Genomic DNA, 15,865 nt, shown 5'->3' with positions numbered 1-15,865 from the left:
TTTGGAGTTTGTTTTATTTTGTTCATTGCTTCTATCAATTATCTTTCCTTTTTCAGTGGTTTAACTATAATAGACACGCATGTGAAGTTTTTGTGTTGGAAAATAAATCTAAAATATTTGCATTAGCTTACAATAAATAGATTTTCATCTTGGCATTTTTTCATTTGTTTTTTTTTCCCACAGCCTCCTTTGGGCCCTTCTCCCCCCCATCTATCTGCTTTCATGGACAGCTTTTTGCTCCCCCACCACTTTACCAACACCTCTCACTCCCTGTCCTGGACTCCTATCTAGTTCCCCAGTCTGTACCAACTTGTATAACCTCCCATTTACACACATTAAATACATAAGAGTTAGTATCTGCATATGAAAGGTTTTTTTTCCTTTTTGAGACTAGGGCCCATCACTTAATATAATACTTTCCAGATCCATTTATTTCCTTGTGAGTTTCAATATTCTTAGCAGCTGAATACAATTCCATTGTGCACACATTTCAGGTTTTCATTATCCATTCATCTGTGGATAGGCGTCTAGGCTGTGTCCATTTCCTCGCTATGGTGAATAGACCATTTATAAACATGGATGAGCAAGTATCTCTGTGTAGTACACAGAGTCCTTTGGGAATGTGCCCAGGCGTGGTATAGCTGTGCCATATGGGAATTCTATTTTTAACTTTTGGAGAAGCCTCCACACTGATTTCCATAGTGGCTGTGCTGTATACACGCCCAGCATCAGTGGGTAAGGGGGCCCTGCCCAGCAGCAGTGGGTAAGGGGCCCCTTTCCCCACATCTCACCAGCACTTGTGTTCCATGCTGGCAATTCTCATCACAAGCCATTCTGACTCTGGTGAGATGGTGTCTTGGGTAGTTTTGGTTATGGTTGTGATTTTGTTTGCACTTATCATTTGGGGGTGACAAGCTCCTCAAATCTGTATATTTAATCATTCATAAACTGTAGAAAATCCTCTCCCTGTAGCTCTCTCTTTGCCAACAGTATTCTCTGTCATTCCTTCCCTGCCCCTCCCTCTAGGATCCCGGTGCTATGATTGTTAGATATTTGAGTGTGTCCTGTGTAACCTCTGTGCTGTGATCACTTGGGCTTCTTTTTCTCTCTCTGTGCTTTAGTTTCCATGTCATCCTCAGATTGCATCAAGCCTCTACACAACTGTGCTCAATCTCCCATTAAACTGACCTAACGCAACCTTGATTTTAGTTACAATTTTTAATTTTTATATTTTTTGAACCCTTTTGTATATTTCACTTTCCTCCGTGTATTAATCATCCGTGTGGATATTTAGAGTCATTGTTGCATGGCACAGTGTGCTTGCAGATTACCATGGGCAGATGTGATCGCTGCCCAGATGTAGTACATGTCTGACACTGTTTCTCACTTGGTTCTCTATTGTCCTCCTGTCTCAGCCAGACCTACTGCCCCAACTGCTATCACACTATCAGCTAGTTTTATTATTTAAGATTTTATTTTATGTTAACTTCATGTGCTTTGTAGGGTATACATATATATTATATGTTATATTACACGTTATATATACATATATACACACACACCTGTATACATACACACACATATACACATATATTAGAGTTACGTTATATATATATGGAAGCCAAAGAGGATGTCAGAATCCCTAGAGTTACAGGTGGTTGTTAGGTGGATGTGCGTGCAGGGGATGGAATTTAGTTCCTCTGTGGGCTAAGTGCACCCGAAACCTCCTTACATCTAGAGGAAGGCTGGTTAAGTGCTGTGATCCCCTCCCCCGGAGGTCCATACAGCCATCATTATCTCCAGCAGCTGGCACATCACGTGTGAGTGCTCAGAAGCTCAGAGCTACTTTTATCCACAGAGACCTAAGCCTGGAGTCTAGAGAAAGATGAGCTATAAGGACTTGGATGGTTTCCGAATCCTGAAGGCTCCACCCACTCCCAGTTTCTCACTCACTGAACCCTTAGCTCTGGTCTGTTCTAATCCATTGTTCAGCAATCCCTGGGGCCAGTGGTACAGCACACCTGCTTTGTCACTAACTGGGAGGTCTCATTGTGTATTAGCCTAGCAGCTCTGACCTTTATTCTATTCTAGGAATTGGTTCTTGTCCCATTCTTGGGCCTTGGACCTCAAGGCATGAAATCTGGTCTGTGTTCTTTCTGGGTCCTTGGCCAGAAGTCTCTGGTGTGCCACGCTTCTGACACACCTGATCAACCATGCAGATCTGCTACTTGGAAAGGCGTCAGCTCATTCATACCTCAGTATACAAGCTCTGTCTCCTGCCTCTTAGCCCGGCCGGTGGGTTTAGTTTCACACCCACACACCCACACACCCACACACCCACACACCCACACACCCACACACCCACACACCCACACACCCACACACCCACACACCCACACACCCACACACCCACACACCCACACACCCACACACCCACACACCCACACACCCACACACCCACACACCCACACACCATTGTCTGACCTGGCTCGGTCATCAGCTCTCACTTGTTCCCTTTACACTGTGGGATAGGTGCTCATCTCTGCGCTCCCACACAGCCCCCTCTCCCTGACACCCTTTATCCGTGATTGGGAGCTCTATCCGTGGGTGCTCCATCAGTCCCCTACCCCATCCCCAGTGAACTGGGAGAACTCCCTTTTGCTGCTCAGTCATCCTGCTGGGTTTTTTTTTTTTGTTTGTTTTTGTTTTTGTTTTTGTTTTTGTTTTTCGAGACAGGGTTTCTCTGTGTAGCCCTGGCTGTCCTGACACTTTGTAGACCAGGCTGGCCTCGAACTCAGAAATCCGCCTGCCTCTGCCTCCCGAGTGCTGGGATTAAAGGCGTGCGCCACCACGCCCGGCCATCCTGCTTTTAAAAGACTGTTCACCACAGCTTTATTTCAGGGCTTAAGGAATGGGGTAGGCAGGCGTGGGGTGGGGTGGGGTAGGGTGGCCTGGGGTGGGGGGACAGCCTAAATGAGATATCCATCCCGAGCAATGGCCTGAAAGCCGCAGACTCACAGATGAAGACTCTCAGGAATTTAATGATGAAGAGCAGACGTGAGAAGGATTTCTGTATGGAAACAGAAGTAGCTATAGCCCTCTGCCCACCTTCCCTGAGGTCTGTGGTAAACAAAAATGAGAGAAAAAGACAGTGCCAGGGCAGAACCCAGACAGCCAAGGTGGAGGGACTTCTGACCTTCAAGGCCCCTCTCCTTACTCGGTTCACTCCCTACAGCCAGTGAAAGACACCTTCAATAGCATCTAACATGCTCTCTGTCCTGGGACTCTTGAAAGCCACCCCGGCTTTGAGAGAGGCAGATGGGAGTCTGGCCTCTCCTTAAACGGGTGGTGGCTGGAAGGCCAATGGCAAACTGCCTTAGGCAGAATCTCAGGCAGGTTTGCAAGATACAGAGCTTTGAGGTTCCCTGAGGCCAGGGGTGTGGAGAAGCACTCAAAATAGCAGGCAGTCCCGTGTATATATATACACGTAAAGCTACAAGTAAACCTAGGTCCAAGACTTCAAGGCTCATTTGCAAAAGAATGTCCTCAAAAAATGACCCAGAGACGTGTGTGTGTGTGTGTGTGTGTGTGTGTGTGTGTGTGTGTGAGAGAGAGAGAGAGAGAGAGAGAGAGAGAGAGAGAGAGAAGCTTTGAGATGTAGAACAAAAGGCCACTTCACCCCCACTAGGGAAGCAATCATCTGAAAGACACACAATTACAAGTGTTGGCAAGAACAAAAATGGAAACAAAGGCTGTGTCTAGAGTCATGGCCTCCTTACCTGAGAAGGGAGGCAGAAGTTCAGATCCCCTAGGCTTGTAGCTCTACCTACTCAGCCGTTCAAGGCAAACGAGACTCCTCAAAATAAACAACCACAACCACCACAACCACAACCAAAGATCAAAATAAGGCAAAATGCTGACAGGCACCTGAAAGGAACACCCACTGTTGTCCTGTCCTCACAACTGTGGGCATGCACATGATTGCATGCACAGGGGCATGCTTATGTCCTGCATACACGTGAGTGGTGCCAGTGTAACATGCTATGGCTGTTTTGGAAACAGATATATGCCCCCGAAAGAGTTGCCCAGTCAACCCGGCAATTCCACTGGAGGTGTATGTATCCAAGAGGAATCACTGTATTTACATAAAGACTTTTAACACTCTAGCACTTTATTCACACCTGGAGAAAGGGGGAAAGTAGGTAAGCATCGACTGAGGAAAGGCTAAACAAATGCTTCCTATACACACAGTGGGAGATGAGTCTGGCCGAGGCGTGGCTACGCGGAACCACATGCATCCAGCCTGCACACACCGTGGAAGAAGCCAGTCACAGAGACCACATGTTGTATGACTCCATTTATATAAAATGTTCTGAATAGGCAAATCCACCGAGGCTGAAAAGCAGATTAGAGGGTTCCAGAGACTGGGAGGGGGGGGGAGAATGGGGAGAGGTTACCCACAGAGGTTTTTTTCTTTTTATTTATTGGGAAAAGGAGTAGTGACGCGAATGTTCTGGAATTAGATAAATAACTATGGTTGCACAACTTTGTTATACCAAAACCCCACTGAAACGTACACCTTTAAAAGCATATATTCAGCGTTATGTGATCATATCTCAAGTCTTGTAAAAGGGAAAGCCGGGGATCGGGGAGTAGGGAATGACTCCAACCCAATGGAACAGTTAAATGGTGTGCGAACGTCGCCGCCTCCTATCCAGGTCGCTGGTTAATTCTCAAGAACTTTGAGGTCTGAATCTGGCACCTAGCTAAAGCAAGCAGCAGGCCCTCGGAATCTTGGGGTCCTCGGGAATTGGTTGAAGCGACAGGACTCTTCTAAGGACTGGGGAGGCGTCCGCAGATCCCGAAGTTGGCAGCCCGAAGAGTTAAAGATTGAACCTCCAGCTCTTTTAAAGCCGCCCGGGGCCAATTCTCCTTAGGTGTCCCAGGCTTATCGGAGGCTCACAGATTACAGATCCGTGCGGTGAGTGAGTGGAGGCGAGGGGACCCTTGCCCGGTGCCAGCTGTCCCAGTGCCCACAGTGGTGCCGTTTGGGGGTCGTCGCGGCCACTCGGAAGGCGCCCGAAGCGCGGGGTGCGCGGTCGCTTTAAGGCGTCAGCGGGGCGGGGACGGCGGCGGCGGCCGGGCTGGCTGGCGCGGAGCCGTCAGTCGGCGGCGCGGGGCCCGGCGGGCGCGGCGCTCCCTCCTCCCGGTGCTAGCGAGGAGGCGGTGGCCCAGGGCGGGAGCCCAGCCCGGGCGGGAGCGCGCGGCGAGCCGCCCGGCAGCCCTGCGGGGAGGAGGCCGCCGGGTGCTTTGTTCCGTTCCGGGGCTGGAGGTGTGGCCGGCGGTGTGGCCGGTTCCGCGCTCGCCGGGCTGCGCTGCGCTGCACCCGGCTGCACCCGGGCAGCGGGCTCCGGCTGTGCGTGGCCTCTGTCCCCTATCACCGGCTCTGGTTTAACGGTGTGCAGCGGAGAAGTCGCTCGCCACTCCGACCCAAGTGGGAAGGGCCTAGCCGCCGCTTAGACAGACTCCTTTGATTGTAGTCATCCTGGGGTTCCTCGGCTGCCCGGGTAAGGACTCGGCAGGGAGGTGGGCGGCGGGGTCGGGTAGGGGCTCTCCCGGCTTAAAATGGCGTAAATCAGGGTAAAGATCTGCGGAGAGGTGGCACATTCATGTGGATAATACAAAACAGCTTTCTTCATAAACAACTCTTCACTGCGTCCCGGGTTCGGGTTGCTGGGCTGGCTCTCTGGTCACAACTGGGGCCTGCGCTCGTTAAACTGATGCGGCCCAGTGCCCATCATGTGTCAGGCTCAATGCCAAATCCTGTTCTGCTTGGAAAGCAGGGCACAAACTGAATGACAGTCTAGTGTGGTCAGTGGGAGAGCTCAAGAGCCCCTACGCCAGGATTAGGTCAGAGAGACGTCTGTTCAGAAGAGCAGAGTGGGCCCCTGACATTACGGTAGAACCCCCTGCAGAACTGAGGTGCCTTGGAGAATAGGACAAAGACTGTGTCACCTGAACTCTGACCTGAGCGCTGGGGCAGCTCTTGGTGGTGGGGAACCTTCTTGGGCTACAATGGTTTTTGATTCTCTGGACCAAATTAGAGAGACTGACTGATGACGCTCAAAACTGTGGCCTCCAGAGGTCTGGCTGGCCGAGGAGTGAGCAGAGAAGACTTAAAAGCAAAGCTTACAAAGCCCTGGTACTTGATGGGAATTTGCCTATCTTCAGACAGGACGCCTCCAGAAAGGTGGGAGAAGTGGGAAGTTAACCTACCCAGTACTGTGCCTAAGCCTGTGTGCTTTTGACCCTGTGTCTGTTCTGGCCTGTTATGAGTGAGGCTCTAAGATGCTGACGTTTAAGGCTTGTGCAGCCTGTTCTGTGCATTCCTAGTGTACCAGTCCGCACGTCCTGCAGTGGTGGGTTGAAGTGTGGGGTGGCAGCTATGTATATGAACAACTGACGCATGTCAGGGCTTAGCTGTGAACAAAGCACTTTCACTGAAGCAGTTCGTAGACTTTCTCCTGCCCCTTTTCCCAGAGAAGAAATCTGAGCTGCTAACATTCTGTAAACCTTCTTATTTCCTGTAAATTGCATGTCCCTGCTGACTGGGGCTGAAAATGTTTCAGGCCGTGGTGTTTCTTCGGGGGTGTGTGTATGTGTGCTCATAGTACCCAGCAGGCAGTTAGCCTCACCGACTGTGTTTCATGGCATGGTTTGGCCTTTCTCTGCCCCGGTGCGAGGTGTGGGGGCTCTGTTGCAGTGGGTTTCAAGGTTGGTCTCTTTGTAGTGGGAGGTTAAGCAAGTCCAGTGTTCTGGTGGAAACTGCCACCCCCAGATGTGACCTTGACATTTCCTTATGGAGAGGAAAGGCCCTCTGGGGAGGCAGGTGACTGACTACCCTCAAGAGCAGTGGGCCTTGCTCCTATCTAAAGCAATTTCCATAGCCGTGGCTGGCCTGGAACCTACTGTGTTCTCTGGTCTGCCACTCACAGAGATCTTCTGACCTCTGCCTCCTGAGTGCTGGGATTAAAGATACATACCACTCTCCTTGGCTGCATTTATAAGATTTGGGGGAGGTGAGTGACAAATGGAACTTTACTAGTTTTAGGCCTAGATGTTTTATACCGTTGTATACAGTGACAAGTCACTTCCCCCCTGAGGTTGGTCCCTGAGCTCCAGGGATCATCATCCAGAATAAGGGAGGATGTTAATGAATTGAGTCCTTTGAGTGACAGGTCCTAACATCATGTGTTTACCAGTCTCCTGGATCGACTCAGTTCTCAGGAAATTGTGATCTCTGTCCTGTATTGGACACATGTTGTTGTTGTAATCTTGTCTACCACTGAGAGGCCCCAGTCAGTGCACCTCCATGGAAGGACCTGAAAACATACTGCTCCTGGGTATTGTGTTGTTTGTGCAAGCTGGGCTAAGTGGGAACTGGGTTCTTGTGCAAAGCTGGAATGCTCACTAGTATCTAGAGGGTCTGAGTGCAGGCATAAGCCGGCTATGAGCTATCAGCACCTTTCTAGAGAGATGGGGAAAATGGAGGAGCTGGCTATGAGCATCTTGCAATTTGGAGCACCTACCAGGTACCCATGATACAGATGCTGAGCTGAGCACTTTGTCAATAGACTCTGAAGCCTTACCCTTAGAATTTAATATGATGCTTCCAGGCTGGCCCTGTGGTCCAAATCTGCAGGGATGCAAGTAACAAAACACAAATAACAATAGGCTAGATGTGGCTCAGATCTCCCAAAGACACTCTCGGCTGTTGGGAGATCATTGTACCCTTCCAGCTAGTTACTGTGTGGGGTAGACGGTCAAGAAGGATGAGAATTGGAGTTTAGACTCATGATTTGCATGATCTGGAGAAGCCACTCTTTATGTGTACGAGAAGTTAGTAGAGAACATTGATTGATGTGCAGAGTTGAGCATGCATGTTGGTTATTTCTCTTGTCACTGTGGCGGGAGGCCTGGAAAAAGAGACTTAAAGAAGAGCTCATGATGACCGACAGTTTGAGAGTACAGCCCCTCCTGAGAGAGAAGGCATGGTGATGAGACAGATGGCTGGTCACGCTGCACCCATAGAGAGTAGGAAAGATGAGTGCTGGCTTTGACTTGCTTCCTGTTTATTTAGTTCAGAGGTACCAGCCCATTGGTGATGCTTGTATTCCCTCCTGCATTAAACATCTCTAGAAACACCTTCACAGACGTGCCCGGGAGTTAGATTCTTAGATGATTTTAAATTTTGTCAAGTGAAGACAAGATTAGCAGTCATAGCATATGACTGGGGGCAGTTGCAAATCTCTGAAAATGAGCCACGGGTTGGCCATCCCTGGTCTAATGCCCATTGTTCCAGAAATGGTTTTTGGAGACTTGTTGTGTAGCTCTTTGTCACAGCTGGGCACTTTTCATCTTTAGAGCATCCTGAAGGGACAGAGACAGAATCCAGAATCTACAGTGACTGGGATACTTACTGTCTTCCCTGGGAGGGTCTGAGACAGGAGCTGTGTTGTTGATGCAAAGCCAAGGGCCAGGCTGGAGTCCATACTAGCCACTATGCAGCCCAAAGTGGAGGTCCTTGACAGTGTCCCCTCACTGGCCCTGCTTGGCCTGTCTTCCATACCTCCATACTCCTCCTTTGTAGCTGGCTTGTGTGGTCCAAGATAGTTTTCTCTAGGCTTTTCTTTCATGGGAGTCATGAAACAACCCTGTGAATTTAGCCTGTTCTTTTTCTTTAATATGCCCGGCAGCTTCGTTAGATGGACTTGGGGATGGCCAGATGGCCAAATGAAAGTCTGGGTCTCCCCAGCTGCTAAGGTGAGAGAGTGAGTCTCAGAAGGGACTGGAGAGCCCTTCTGTCTAGAGAGCCTGGCATCAGGGTACCTCCCAATGGATGAAAGCCATGATTTATATTTTGATTGTTCCGTTAGTGAGATTTTGGAGACCACCAAGAATGGAACTGATTCTGTAGCAAGGAGTGGTGGGCTATAATGAGCAGCTAGGAAGCTCTAAGCCCAGTCCCGGTCCTCTGAGATCTTGCGCCGTGCAGGCCCAGGCTCTGTCTGTGGCTTTTCTGCCCAGGGTTGTCATGGGGATTAGATGAAATACACAGATGAAATATGCTGGGAGACCAGAAAGGCCAGGAGAAAAAGAGCAGAATCAGTGTTGTGGCTATCTCAGATAACAGAATCATGACCCAGCAGGCCCCTCCAGCACATTTAATGTAGAGTCACACTCACACTCAGCAGAACTGTTCCTCATAATGGGGGGGTTCATTTACAGTGTGGCCCAGACAGATCTCCCATTTGAATAGTTAGGAGTTGTTACCATGCTTTACAAAAAAATAAAAAATAAATACCAACAGGCATGGTATCAGACTTGTTTATTTAAATGGCTATCTTGTTCAGATTAATGCTCCAGAAAAAATTAGAGACAGGTGTGGTAATGGAAGCCTGTAATCACAGCACACGAGGTAGAAACAGAAAAAGCAGGCATTCACAGTTATCCTAAGCTACACAGAAGATCTGAGGTCAGCTTTGGGCTACATGAGATTGACTCAGAGACTACAAAGAGGGCCAGTGGGATGGCTCAGTAGGTAAAGGCACTTGCTGCCAAGCTTGTTGGCCTGAGTTCAATCTCTGGGACCTGCAAGGTAAAAGGATAGGACTCACTCCTACAAATTGTCCTCTGCACATACCCATAAACGAACATGTGAATGAACAAATAAAATTTGATCAGAACGGAAAGGAAAGAAAAAAAATTTATTAGGGAAATAAAAGTCTAATTTTAAAAGTCTAATTTTAAGGTTAAGATTATGAGTGGACAGATACGGCCTGCGTGTGAAGTTGCCTCCTGGGTAAAGGCTAGGAAGCACTCCACAGAGGAAGTCCCTCATCTGTGATGACTTTTGCTTCAGCCTTGTAGAGACAGGGCACCTACTGCCCTTCAGGTTGGTCTGCTCCTCTGGGGAGTTTGCTTGTTGTTTCAAAGGTCTTTCCTTCCATCTCTTACCCTGCCCCACACAGACTGCTCAGTTATGTGTTTTAAGGGATGAACAGTTTTTTCTTTCTTTGGCTTCTCCTCAGTGGCTTGGTTTAAAGATATCCTATCTGTATGTCCATCTATATATCCACCTACTGATCCATCTGTCCATCCGTCTTTCTATCCATCCATCTGTCTGACTGTCATCCACCTGCCCACTCATCTACCTACCCATTTTCCCTTCAGCGACGACCTATGGACTTACCCCGCTCAGTACACTATATTCACCATTATGGTGGTGGCACTCGGTCATGACAGTGTCGCTGGATCCTGTTAGCCTTCCGTGGTTGTGGAAACCAGGATCCAGAAAGGCTAAGCAGGTCTCCATCGTCATGAGCTTAGAGATGCAGGGCCGGAGAGGAGTCTGAGCATGCTCTATTTCAAGCTAATGATACTTCTGCAGCATTTGCTGTTCCCTGAACTGGAGGATGGAACAACACACTCCCGCTTTGCTGGTGCTGTGAGGTCCGATTCTACATAATCAATGCCATGGGGCAGGGGCCCATAGGGAGAGAGGTGGGGTACTTTTTACATGAAAACACCATAGGCAGCAGAAACTAGAGAGGTGAACGTGTGGCTGATTCATAAAGGGCAGGGAGGACTGACTGTCAGGAACCTTGGCTCCATTACTCAGCTGCCAATGAGCCCCTAAACCACGTGCTCACTTTATTTGTTTTTAATTTTGAAAAAGAAAAATATAAAGGCTAATGCAACAAACACCCCTAAACCATGACTCAGAATGAATGGGTATGACTATTTTATCTGCACATGGTAGCACCGGAATTAAAGGGCCTGGTCATGTGGCCTGGTGAGTTTGGGCCCAGCATGAGACTGTTGAAGGCTGAGGCTAGTTTCCATGTGTTAAACTTCTTTGTCTTCATACCCAGGTAACCCACTGAAAAAGATAGTGAGTCCCCCACTGAGGTGCTGATAGACACTGGGAAATAAGGCAAGTGTGCCTCCCTGGGCTTTGACTTTTCTCAAAGGTCTTTTTCAAGCCTGCTCATCTGTCTTCACTAATGCCTGCCTTGATCACTAGGTTTCGGAGCCTAATTCAGTCACCAGTGTTCTGAACGTCTGTAATTTAAATAGAGACTGGAACAGGAGGTTGGAAAAGACAGAACTATGGTTGTTCTTTTTAGAATCTGATGATTTGTGAAGTTCATCTGAAGCAATCATTGTCTTTTTTTTGTTTTGTTTTGTTTTTTTTTTTCGAGACAGGGTTTCTCTGTGTAGCCCTGGCTGTCCTGGCACTCACTTTGTAGACCAGGCTGGCCTCGAACTCAGAAATCCGCCTGCCTCTGCCTCCTGAGTGCTGGGATTAAAGGCATGCGCCACCACGCCCGGCTGAAGCAATCATTGTCAATGTCCATGTTATATTCTGAACTATAGGAGTAAGCTGGGCATGGTGGTACGTGCTTCTCATCCTGTCACTACGGAGGTCAAGGCAGGAGGATCAGGGGTTCAAGGTCATTCCAGTTACATAGTGAGTTCAAGGCCATCCCTGTCTCAAAACAAAAGTATAGGGCAGGTATAGTGGCTTATACCTTTAATCCCAGCACTTGGGAGGCAGAGGCAGGCAGATTTTTGAGTTCGAGGCCAGCCTGGTCTACAAAGTGAGTTCCAGGATAGCCAGGGCTACAGAGAAACCCTGTCTCGAAAAAACAAAAAACAAAACAAAACAAAACAAAAATCCAACAACAACAACAAAAACCCAAAACCAATCAACCAAACAAAGAACCAAAAACCAAAGAAAAAAAAATCCCAAGCCAGATAAACAAAAATATAGGACTAGCTTAAGGAAACAGACCAAGTCCAGTAGAGATGCTTTCTGATCCCCCACTCTGCATGTTCCAGTTTTTCCTCTAAAATAGGCCCCAGGTGCTTTGTAGGGGGTTCTCTTCTCTGCCCAGCATGGATAACCAGCTGTTCACTGCAGAGGGTGGACGCTCCTGGGGACAATTGGAGGCATCCTTGCTTCCACCCACAGACTGAATCTGCATTCAGCCCAGGCTTGAGTAAGAACAGCAGAGCGCTGCTTCATAGAGCCGTTGGTGAGGACTCGGACTGTTCTAGAAGGCCCTCCTTACTGGCATATCTTTTCAAGTGCATCACTAATGGGGGGGCTGAGGTTTGAACTGGTTTTACAATATGCCACCGCGACCTTAGGGGGCCACAACGGCCCGCAAATCCTCAATACAATCTGTTGAAGATGAAATTACCTTTTATTGAGTTGCCAGCAAGAGATCAACCTGGATGGATCCTTTCCCATCTGATGGAGATGTTACAAAAGTCCCCAAGGCTGAAAGGACCAAGAGGTTGTCTTATTATTATACAGGTGGCACCAGCAAACGCAGTTGCATATGCTGTAGAACTAAGTTCTACTTGACTTTACAGAAATACATGAATGTTTCGGGTTTACAGACCTAACTTCCAAAGAAAAGTTGAGTTTACAAGAACCTGTACCAACCACAATACTGTATGCTGGGTTGCCCACAGTATATACCAACACTGAGATTAAAATCATTTGTAGTTATGTGGCTATACACAGATTGATAGAATCGGCAGCAATTGGGAGAGAACTTGGGGCCACTACCTCTTTAAGAGTGTAGAGGACCCTGGGGATAGGCTTCTGCCTCCCCAAAGCGTTCATTTCTAAAGAAGAATCACTTTCAAGTTAGCTACTTTTTTTTTCTTCTTTTCATCCTTTGGAATCTCAGCATACTTTCTGGAAAATTCCCCCCTTTTGTAGCTAATCACAAATTCACCTCTCCTTGTTTTAATTAACAGCTATGGAAACCGAAGCTTCTGTAGCGAGATCCTGAGCAATGCATCGTTCTCAGCCAGTACCACCCCCTCAGGAGTCACCCCCACAGCCCAAAATAGCCTCTCCTGTGCTCTTTCAAAGCTTGCTTTATTGGAGAGGAGGGAAGAAGGGTGGAGACACTGTCCCAATGCCTGGGGGATATATATATATATATATATATATATATATATATATATATATATATTTTTTTTAACAAAATGTGTATAGGATATGTCTCTTCAGCCACCCTTCCACACCCACATTCCTCAGGTTGAGATTCTTGGCAGAGAGTGGGAAGGCCAACCACCACACACACCAAGCCCTTTTCCCGCTGAGGAAATCAGGCTCTCTCTCCAAAGGTCAGGTACCCTCTGGGCATTTAAAGCCAACTGGCCTCCCAGCCTCCTGTCCACTCCACCCGTTGACCCAAGCTCCACCCGCCCTCCGTGGATTGTGGCCTAAGTCCACTTATCTGGGACTGGGTGGGTGTTTCCTGCATGTTTAAGATTTTATGGAGGAAATAAAAATAAAGGAACAAAGCTTTTGTCTTATTTGTGGACTCCAACTGGGGATGGTTGGAAGGATGGAAAGGGGAGCAGGGACCGGCCACTTGGCACCTTAACAAAATAACCATTCTAAGAGGGAAAGCCGTTCAGAGGCACTGTTCTATTTAGGATTGGTGTGGGTGAATAGGAAGGATGGGCTGAGGGTTTGGAGAAAGCCTTCATGTGGGTGGAATGTCATAGGACAGGGTGGGGTGGTTTTGTCCCAGGCGGGGTCTCCATCAGTGCTAGGCAGGGGTCTGGGGCCACCCAACGAGACTTCAGAGCAGGCAATCTGCCCTTAGGGATTGCCTGGCTTGTCTTTCTTGGAAGAAGTCTCTGCTCTAGTTTCTGCCCATTCTCTGTTTTCTGTGTGAACTGAAGTGAGTTCCCTATGTCTGCCCCCAGCCACTTCCTGTCCCTTTCCTTTCTAATCCAGTCTCCCTGGGGCCAGGCCTCAATTTCACAGGTGTGAGGAAATAGGCACCCAGTTCTTCCCATTGAATTTAGTAAAGTTCTCCAAGGGCATCTTGTTTTTTGTTTGTTTGTTTTGTTTTGTTTTTGTTTTTAATTGCCTAAGCATCAGTGAAAAAAAATCCCATATACACTCAGAATCCCCTTATTCTGAGTATTTGAGGGTGAGGACCAGGCCTAGTGACTGTCAGGACTCCAGGGCCAAATACCTGCTGTGCCGCATGTGTGTCCAATACTCTTGGCTTCTTTGCTCCTAAAGTCCTACGGACTGAGTGTTGTGTTATATGTACAACAGGCTTTCTCCAAGAGCTTAGGGGTTGCCCATGGCTTACAACAGAGCCAGAGGTAGCAGTGAGTGACATTCATTCTCCTCTTGCTTGGTCCCACCCTTGGAGAATGTCTCCAGTGGCTGTTCTCTCTTTCTCAAGTCTCATTTACTACAGTTTCCCAAGGGTCAATTTTCCTGGATGCTTCCTTCCAGAGGTGAAAACTCCAAGCTTCTACCACGTGATAGCAGAGCCTCTGTAACAGTCTACTTTAAACTAAGTTTGAGCCACACCCTCTAAGTCCAGAAAGGTCTGTTAAAAAGCTCCTCTAAGCAAAATTCAGTATCATAGGCCTACAGTGAGAAGGCAGATGCTGTAGACTGGTTACTGCCATTAATAAGGCTAGCATAAATTCTAAAGTCAGGCTGCCTCTCTTAATGACCAAACTGGGCAGGGGTGGATTTTCTTTTTGATTGAGGATCTGTGAAGAGCTTAGGTATTGTGAGTCCACAGATGGTCACGGGAACACTGCAGGGATGTGCATTGACCATGGTCTGGGGAAGTCACACTAAATCACGTACAACTGAGCCTTAGGTACCAGTATGTGAAATTCGATCAAGGTAGATCACTGCATGCTCTGGGTTGACAAAACTGAAATCTCACCAAGTCCAAGGCACACTGGGAGATTGGGAAGTTATTATGGGGCTTACTGTGTGGTTAGGGTTTAATAAACAGATGTTATAATGATACAATGTAGCCCTAGGCCTCAGTCTGGTTCTCCTTGCAGGGGTTCCTACTGTCTGACGCTCACCAATAATAGTTTTGCATGGTTGATCATTTGCTGAGGATTGTAGCTAGCAGATAGACATTTTCCCCCTCACTACAGGGTCTCGTGTATCCCAGGCTGACTTCAGACTTGCTGTGAATGGCCGTGAGTTCCTGATCTTTTTGTCTCTACTTCCCAAGCTGTGGGATTATGGGTGTAAGCGGCTTTGTGTGGCTGGTGAAGCGCTGAGGGGTCAAACCTAGGATTTCATGTATGCTTGGCAAACACTCTACTGACTGAACTACAACTCCAGCCCCCAGACGAATGACTTTGAATGAAGGGTCTATGTAGAAAGCAGAGAGAGCTGAATGAGGAGGCAACACACCTTCACTTTAATCCTAGCACTTGGGAAGCAGAGGCAGGCAATTCTATGAGTTTGAGGCCCGCCTGAACTACAGAGTGAGTTCTAGGACAGCCAGAGCTACACAGTGAGAACTTGTCTCGAAAAAACAAAAACAAAACGAGAGAGAGAGAGAGAGACAGAGACAGAGAGACAGAGAGACAGAGAGAGAGAGAGAGAGAGAGAGACAGAGACAGAGAGAGAGAGAGAGAGAGAGAGAGAGAGAGAGAGAAAACCAAAGGGTGGGAGACTGTGATGACCTCTGGTTGAGCCTGCCCCTTGGAACTAGACCATTCTGCCTGTTCTTCCTTTCCCTTCCAAGTCAGATCTGCTTGGTTGGGGAGGCAGAGAGAAACCAACAGAACAAAGAAAACCATAAGCTTGCTGGGGGATTTGTGGCGAGCTGCCCCCTGCTTTTTCAGCTAGAAAGCTTAGAATCCTGAGTTGGAAGAGTCATGGAGAAAGAACTCCATCCTACGCTGAGCCCTGGCTGGATGCTCAGGGTCAGGCGACTGGTTCTCCTCCATGCGCCACGCCACAGGCCGTCACACAGGAAAATCCCAT

The 15,865-nt window shown here is 48.1% G+C and overlaps 2 protein-coding genes across 3 annotated transcripts in view; one reads left to right on the top strand and one right to left on the bottom strand.

Annotated features, from left to right (window-relative positions):
- Positions 1–12,315, bottom strand: part of Nme9 (NME/NM23 family member 9) — a 50,940-nt gene extending 38,625 nt beyond the window's left edge. The window contains exon 1 of the mRNA XM_021171193.3: positions 12,270–12,315. The gene's annotated coding sequence lies outside the window, so the exon portion shown is untranslated. The remainder of the gene's footprint in view (positions 1–12,269) is intronic.
- The window catches only part of Mras (muscle RAS oncogene homolog), a 48,504-nt gene continuing 37,551 nt past the window's right edge, over positions 4,913–15,865 (top strand). The window contains exon 1 of one of the 2 annotated variants that reach the window (XM_085827941.1): positions 4,913–4,981. The gene's annotated coding sequence lies outside the window, so the exon portion shown is untranslated. Of the gene's footprint in view, positions 4,982–5,179; positions 5,568–15,865 lie in introns of those variants that run through there. The other variant, XM_021171194.2, reaches the window with a different exon arrangement.

Source organism: Mus caroli, unplaced genomic scaffold, assembly GCF_978045245.1.
Source record: "Mus caroli unplaced genomic scaffold, Mus_caroli_1 scaffold_11, whole genome shotgun sequence".
Classification (NCBI taxonomy): domain Eukaryota; kingdom Metazoa; phylum Chordata; class Mammalia; order Rodentia; family Muridae; genus Mus; species Mus caroli.
This window is presented reverse-complemented; position numbering and strand designations above follow the sequence as displayed.